Source organism: Apodemus sylvaticus, chromosome 17, assembly GCF_947179515.1.
Source record: "Apodemus sylvaticus chromosome 17, mApoSyl1.1, whole genome shotgun sequence".
Lineage (NCBI taxonomy): Eukaryota > Metazoa > Chordata > Mammalia > Rodentia > Muridae > Apodemus > Apodemus sylvaticus.
Window position 1 is genome coordinate 28,355,057 of NC_067488.1, and position 8,472 is coordinate 28,363,528.

The 8,472-nt window shown below is 49.4% G+C and overlaps 1 pseudogene; it reads right to left on the bottom strand.

The window, feature by feature from the left end:
- LOC127668129 (60S ribosomal protein L29-like) overlaps positions 1-6,899 on the bottom strand; it is a 31,880-nt pseudogene extending 24,981 nt beyond the window's left edge.
- Between the last annotated feature and the right edge of the window lie 1,573 nt (positions 6,900-8,472).

Sequence of the window (8,472 nt, forward strand, 5' to 3'; positions counted from 1 at the left end):
TCTTATTTTTATTTCAGGGAGAGTTAATACTTATAGAGAGAATCCAGTTATCTTCAGAGACTTACCTAACACTCAAATAGGCAGGCCCAAGACTGGAAACATGCCCATGTGGTGGGCCAACTCTGGGCTTGGAAGACTAATACTAGTTTGGGTGCTCATGTTAGAGGCTGTGGTGAATGTTGGGTAAGCTCCCATCTCACCAGTGCCTCAGTTTTTGCACCTGTACAGTGGGAGCCTCATGGTCCCTTGAAAGGTGACTGTGGTGTATTAGCTCACTGGTGGGAACTTTGCTCTGCTGGGAGGGTAGAGGCTCTCTCGGGAGCTGGGGTGTTTGAAAGGGTCTCACAGAGTGATCCCAGCTGTAGGGAGTGGGGCTCGGCATGTGTCACCAGCCTCCCCCGCAAGGTAAATATGTCAAGATTGGGAAAGTTGGTCAAAGGAAAGGAATTCAGTTTGTGAAATCGCTTCAAAGGGGGAACTGGAGCCAAGGGTTTTCCTTTTGTGTTGCTTGTAAGCACTTTTGAGTTTTGTGAGAGCTCCACTTCCTGACACTTCTTCTCTTCACCATGGGCATGGAAGCAGCTGAGTCTGTCCTTTTTTGAGGTCTGTTTATGGGAGGTGACAGTCACTTCTTTTTGACTCCCAGCCTAGAAGTGATTCTGCAAAGGTCCCCACAGGGGACATGGACTCCCTGCTTGGCCAGTGACTGGGGCAAAAAACCTCTTTCCACTCATGAATTTCTTATTTTCCGGCGGTCCATATTCCGGTAACTTTGGTTGGTGTAAGTAGCTGCTGTCAAAGAACTTCTACCATGTGGTGCAGGTGGGGGCTTCGTCGCCACCTTATCCTTGGTCCTCAGATGCCTTTTTGAGCAATCGTTCCTGTAGCTTGTTCTTTTGTCTGAGAGATTCCTTCCCTGGCCCTGGCTGAGATCTGTTGGCCAGATTTCTACTGAAGTGCAGCAACTTAACAGCTGGCCACCAGTCACTGATATATCTCACTGAGAGGAGGGCTTGGGGACTATGGGACAGAGGGTGGTGTTCCTAGCCCCCTCCACTTTAGTCTTCTGTCTCCTCAGGGCTTCTGGACCCATGCCTAGGGTTCAGACATTGCTGGGCCTGTGGAGGGATGAGGTAGACTTCAGCAGGAGGAGCTTAAGATCCTTCTTCCCAGTCCTTAGCTCCACATCTGGGTTTTGATTTATCTGTCTCAATTTTGGGACCAAGTCTGATGTCATGACAGCGTGCTAGACTTACTTTGGCTAAATACCAAGAAATGCCAAAATTGGGCATTTACATTATCTTTACGAGTGTGGGATGACTGAGGTCATACTGTGTAGCCCAGGATGGCCTCTAACACATGCTCCTCCTGCTTCAGCCTTCTGATGCTTTAATTTTAGGAATTTATAGTATGTCTGGCTGTTGATATTTTAATTATTTATTATTCTTTGCAGTGCCAAGGTTTAAATTCAGGGTTCTCTTCATGCTAGGTAAATGTTCTATCAGTGTTCAATTTCTTAGCTTTTCTAATGAAGTTTCAGCTGTTTAGTTTAAGGCTATAGTTGGTATTTAGGCAGAACAACCCCTTTCTCACACCCATCCAAATTCCTTGTTCTAATTTCTTTTTTCTTGTGTTAAAGTCCCACAACAAAGAGCAACTTATAAAAATGATTTATTTCAGCTTATTTTTTTTTAAAAAGAATGTATTTTATTTTATGTGTATGAGTACACTGTACCTGTCTTCAGACACACCAGAAGAGGGCATCGGATTCTATTACAGATGGTTGCGAGCCACCATGTGGTTGCTGGGAATTGAACTCAGGACCTCTGGAAGAAGAGCCAGTGCTCTTAACCTCCGAGCCATCTCTCCAGCCCTTCTTTCAGCTTATAATTCTAGGTTTACAGTCCATCTTTGTGGTGATATCAAGGCAGGAACTTCCAACTGCAGGTTGGTCAGCTATCTGGGAGTCTGTAAGGCTCAAGGCTCACAAGCTATAGGCTCCTTCCACTCAAAACTCTCACAGCGTTAGAGTGGACTGGAGATCTCTCTCACAAGACCAGCGGCTGGGTGTGTGGGTGGCAGCACGCAGATGAAGCTCAGGTCTGGGGATCCAGTGGAAGTAGCGTCTTCATTGATACTTAACTGAAGGATGAGGTTTCTCCAAGGAAAGATGGGAAGGTGAGCAGCCAGAGTGAGTCAGAACCAGGTAAGGAAGGGGCTGGGTTTGCATGAAAGGTTGGGTCAGAATGTCAGTGTGGTCATGAGCTACAGAGAACCCTAGTCCTGGGCAGGAAGGCTTTCGGAGACCTGATGCTTCCATCTTGGTCATTCTGGGATCTCAGCCATCACTCCAGCCTCACAAACCTTTATTCTCATATCTTCCATGCCGGGGCCATGTCCCCTGAGGAAGACAGGGCTGCCATTACCGAGCAGAGTCATCTGTAAGTGTGACCTGTGTAGTAGATGACAAGAGATTGCCGTTCTCTGAAGGTCTCGTCCCAGCACGTTTTCAGAGCAGGAGCCTGGTTTCCTGCTCACCGCAGAGGGGAGTGGGTCAGAAAAGCCTGTGTTTGGAGGACCACAGATTACCAGATGGAACTAAGCCTCTTCAGGGGACTGAGACACGTATGTGTTACCGTCAATCAAAAGCATGTATCGTAGCAGATGAGGCATGGCTGGGACACATGGGAGGGTGGGGTCATACATCAAAGATAGTGTAGGTCAATTTTGGGGGGCTTGGGGAGACAAGGAAGATTTGGGGGAAGAGTGTAACCCAAAGCAGTGTGGAACTTTAGAATAGTGTCTCCAGCATCGGTGTGGAAAGGAAAGGCCAGTCCGAGGAGGCAGAGAAACCACTTAGAGGTGAATGAAGGTTTGCAAGTGAGAGGGTGATGTAGGATGAGGAAAGAGTGGGCTGAGGTGAGGGATGTCTGGGAGCGGAAGGGGTGGGAGGCAAGCGCTGATTCCCTGGTTCCCCACATCTGACTCACCCCTTAGCTCTCTTGGGTCCACTCTCCATTTTCTCGGTCAACTTCCTTCTCGGTGTCCTGCTCCCCCGTCAGGCTCACAGTGCTGGCATCCACACCATTCTGACAGCTCCCACAAAGCTCCTCAGTGGTCCAGGGTGTGTGTGTGTGTGTGTGTTGTGTTTCATCCTGGGATCGTTTATGTTTTGTCTCAGAATGTTCTCCCTCTGTGCATGGTTGTGTATTCAGGAGCGTCTCCCAGCTCCCTCACTAGATGTCAACAGCAGTCTGACCCCACACTGTGTCTGCAGGCACAGAGTCATGTTCCCTCGGAGCCAAATCAGGAGCCTGCTGCTCCTAGCCAGGAGCCTGCTGCCAAGCCTTCTCCTCAGAGCTGCCTCCCGCTCTTGAAATCAGAAGTCCCATCTGCTGCCCATGGTAAACATCTCCAGAGGTCCCCTTCATGTCCCTTCCGCTGCTGGCTTCTCCAGAGCCTTCGATCATCTATCAGCTTTCGCCCACACCGCACTCAGCATCCATTCTGGGGGTTTATCTCAGCTTTGTAGGCTTTCAACGTCTTTAATCTGGAGCTGAGTTGATCCGAATGATGGGGGTCTTTGTTGTCTCTCAGATGCACACTGTGTAAGCTCTGGCTTCCAGTCCTGGCTTGCCTGGGTCCCATTTTCAGTGTTGATTGTCAGCAGGGTGTCTCTGGAGGCAACTGACTTCACCTCTGAACCTTATTTTTAAACCATACATACAAAGAGTGTACTCTCAAGCTCATTTTAAACACAAGACAGTTTTTAAAGTTTGAGATATTGGCAGGCCTGCAGTTGGCTTCATGATGCTGTTGACAGTTCTTGTCCTGCAAGTAAGTAACAGAAGCTGTGACTAGCATATGACTCTCACTTGGGGGTATCTCCTGTGCCTGCCCTGTCCCAGACGCTTCCAGATCTCTGTGTGTGTCAGTATAGGTGCCAGGGGGCTGGAAGGAGACTGTAATGATCGTGGCCTCTTCCTCCTGATGGGAAGGTCTATCCTAGACCTCTTGTTACTTGGATCCACAGAGGCTATTCCTTTCTTTCCCCCATCAGGTAGCTAGAGACACGAGGTAGGAGTAGTTAGCATTTTTCACAATGACAGGTTCCTGAAAGCCACCCAAGGCTCTGGGCTGGGGACAACTGGGTGCGGGCTGGGGGTGGGGTGGGGTGGGGTAAACACACAAAGAGGAAGGAACTCTTAGAAAGCAGAGGGTTGGAAGGTGAGGCCGAAGATTTGACAGCTGGCCCAGAAGGCAGGGCCCAGAAGGAGGCATGGCAGGGACCTTCAGTGTTCCTGCTGTCCTGAAGGCTGAGGCTGGCATGGCCTCCCGTGGGTGGGGTGTGGTCTGTCAATCTTCTTGTGGCAGGGCCTGGACCTCCTTGCTGTATCCCAGCCGGCTGTCTCAACACTGACCTCAGTCCTCCTTGTCTGAAACTGCTCTGTTGCTCAGTGCCCTCTTGGGCTCCAGGCCCTATTGCTGGCTGCTTCTGAGTTAGCAAAGAAGAAAAATGAGGAAGGAAGCAGAGGACTTCTCTTACAGAGACTGTCGCCCTAGAAGCCATGCTATGCACTGTATCTCAGAATACGCTGTATGCCATGACTCCCACAATCTCCCTAAGGCCACAGAACAGCACCGTTTCCTGACCGTAAAGCATCCTTTCTGTCTCTCTACCGAAACTGCAATACTTGGTTCTGCTTCCTGGGAGCCCAATTGGGGAAACTGAGATCAAGCCAGAGCCTATGCTGAGGACTTCCTCTTCTACTTGGGTGGCTGGGGGGGATAAGTGGCCAAGCCTGGGACACTGACCACAACAACATACAGGTCCTTGATTCAACTAAAATTGAAAATATTACGAGTTTGTCATAGATACAACTTAATCAGGACAGAATTCAGCCATGTTCTCCTCAGTGACAGTCAACAATTGCCTGTGTTTTTTTTTCTTGCAAGACCCAAGTTCTGCTCATGCCTTGATCTAGCATCTGTTTTGATTTGGCATTTTCCGAGACAGGGTTTCTCTGTTTAGCGCTGGCTGGCTGTCCTGGAACTCACTCTGTAGACCAGGCTGGCCTCGAACTCAGAAATCCGCCTGCCTCTGCCTCTCAGAGTGCTGGGATTACAGGCATGCGCCACCACTGCCTGGCTCTGGATAGCTTTTATTCTCTGCACTGATACCTTTTATTCTGAATCTGTCCAAGTGGAGGCAGAATTGTAACATCCGCTTATCATGGCTGACAGCCAATCACAAGGTTCTACTGTAGGTGACTATGCGATTTGCTTGGGTAGTCTCTGTGGGTGCTGTCTTCAATAATCAACAATGCCTCCGTTGTCTCCCAGAAACGTCCTGGTTCGGACAGTGTATCCCGCAGTTGCAATGTCTTGGCTTCGGTTGTAAAGTCCCCTTCCCTTGGCCCCTTGATACCCCGTGTAGAAACAGCAACAATAGGTCTGCTCTGAACTTGCTCTAGACTCTACCACCAGGCACAGTGTGGCCCTGGGCAAGGCACGTCCTTGGGCTTTTGTTTCTCCAACTACACTGTGTGCGGTTAATGTCTTCCATTCTTTGGGAAGTGTGGCCCTATGTTGTTCTTGCCTGCTCTCCCAGGTCTGGCATCAGAAAGCCTTTAGCTAGGTGGACAAGTGACTGAAGACACATCTAGTATGACTGAAGGAGCTACCACTGTCTCCAACTTACACTCACCGGCTTTCATGGCTCCAGTTTCCTGAATCAAGGACCAACATGTATCTGTGGTCAGTGTCCCAGGGCTTGGCCACTTAATCTCCCAGGCACCTTACCCAAGTAGAAGAGAAGTTCTCAGTGTAAATTCTGGCTTGATCTCAGTTTTCCCAAACTGTTTCCTGGACCTCACTGTAGCATCTGCATCTTCTGTCCTAAGTTGATTGATTGGGCAAGATAGTCTCAGAACCTGATGCCAACTCTAGTAGCTTTCTGGCCTTGGGCAGATGGTGTTTATGAGACTCTAGGATCTTGGTTTGGATCTTGGCTTGGTGGCTCAGAAACTCTGTGACCTTAGGCAACTCGCTTAACTTCTCTGAGCCCACATTTTCTCAGATGAATAATAGAAAAAAATCTTAGATTATTGGGAGGTATTATGGAGGTATGCATTTGAGGCATGTTCACGGGCTTGCAGGACCAAGTAGGTACTTAATAGATATCTGGTCTTTCCCTTTACCCTACCTTCATTTGCCCTGGGCAGGGAAGCTAGGGCCAGGCATCCCCAGCATGACTGTGGATACCTAGTCACCGGCACTGCCCTAGTTTCTGTATCCAAAGACTGATGAAATAGTTGGGTAAAACAATGAGAAGACTCAACAAACCATCTTTCCAGAATGTCCCAAGCAGATCTGAGGTGGCGCTGTTGAATGTGATTTTGGACTTACTTACTTCTGTGACAACACTATTCTGCAAAATCAACTTAAAGAATTAGTTTGGCTCACACTTCTAGGATAAGGTCCACAGGGATGCGGAGAGCATGGTGGCAGGAGAGGAGGCACTGGTCACATGTCACCTGTAGTCAGGAGACAAAGAGCTGAGCGCTGGCCCCCAGCTTGCTTTCCCTTTTTTATTTAGTCTGGGACCCCAAGGTGTGGAATGGTGGCACCCACATGTGGGGTAGGCTTTCTATGTCACTTAACCCTCTCTGCAAAGTCTTGTACATTTCTGCCCAGAACTCTGTCTGCTAAGTGATTTTAGATCTCGCCAAGCTGGCCATTAGCATCACGGTTCTCATTTTCCTTTAGGGAGGAAGCACAATGGTCCAAAGAGTGGGTTTATCGACACCTACTAGGTGCCAGTATTTGCCTTTACCAACTTCTTTGTCAGACTCTGAGAGATAGACCTCGCTGATGCCATTGCATGAAGAAGCCGCCATACTGGGCAGCGTCTCAAGGCTGTTTGGCAGAGGAGATGCCCCAACTCAAGTATGTCTGTCACCCAACGCAGAGCTTTTCCTGCTGCCTTCCTCTCTCGGGTCACCAGGGGTGATGGTTAATCTTGTTTGTGAACCCAGCAGCATTAAGAAGGGTGTTGGGATTGGTAAAGCAATTTCTGTCCTTGTCTGTGATGAGTTTCCAGAAGCGATTAGACTGTGAAGGCTCTGACCTAATCTATCGATCAATCGGTTAACCCCTTGGTGAACGACACTGAATGGCATTATGGGAGGAGGGGAAGGGCAGGCGGAAGTAGTGTCCTCGCAGGCTAGACTTGGTCGTGGATCCTTTCTGTAGTCCACTTTGCGTCCTTTCACTGTTCTGCCACCCTCACTGTGAGAGATGAAACCTCGCGTTAGCGTTGTCATCAGCTTTGACAGGGTCTAGAAGCACCCGGGGACCAACCGCCAGCCTTGTTTAGCTGAGGTTCATTGAGATGCGAAGACACGCTTTAAATGTGTACGGCACCATTCAATGCTTCCAGACTGCAGACTCCATGTAGCTCCCGCCCCTTGTTCTTGTCGCTACGACCTCTCTCTCTACCACAGTAGACTCATCTTCAAACTATGGGCCCAAATGAACCACCCTTCCTTAAGCTGTTCTTGTCAGGCATTTGGTGGCATCAGCGAGAAAACCAGGACACACCCTGGAACCATGAACAAAATGCATCTTTCCTCCTTCACATTTCTCTCTCAGTCTGCCCCCGGCTGTGAAGAATATGACGACTCCCCCAAGCTTCTTCTCCATGGCCTTTATTCACACACTCTCTCTGCCGTACAGGCGCTTATCTCTTGAGGCGGCCTTGCTTTCCTCTCTTCTCAGGGCACTTGCCTCCCACTTACTTCTCAGGGATGCTTTGAAGACAGAGAAGAATGAATTTTCCCAAAGCTCCCCAGAGGGTCCTCCTGGCCTCACCCAGTGCAGCGTGTTATTAGCTAAGGCACCATGACAGCAGCTTAATGACTGCTCTCTACCATCCTGTCGCCGAGGCCAGTCACAGGCATCATTAGCCCAATTTCAGTGATGGGCCAGTTGAGGCCCGAGAGCATGATTTGTGACCTGCCTGCGGGGAAGCTGTGAGTCAGTAGCAGCCCCATGTGACCTTCGTCTCCCTTGTCTGCCTTCCTTCAAGTCCAGGGTGAGAAAGAAGCATCAGGGCTCTAGGAACTTCTGGTCCTTTCTTGGAGACAGGTTTCGGTGCTCAACCTTGGAGATGCCTAGACCAGACGAATCCTCTTCCTCACTAGGCACTGGCCCCAGATGAATGGCTGGGACGTGCCTCTCAACTTTGTACATCTATAATTTGTGGCTACGATTATGGTTAAGATTATGGTAGTGGTAGTATGGTGCGCACGCACACGCGTGAGCACACACACAGGTGCATGTCCTGGTTCCTTGGGTTTGAAGGAGAAGCTGATAAAGGATGAAGGCTAAGAGCATGCACAGTGTTTCTGTGCCACCAGATCCCCATTCTACATATGAAGAACTTGAGGCCTAGGTGGGATCAATGGCTTT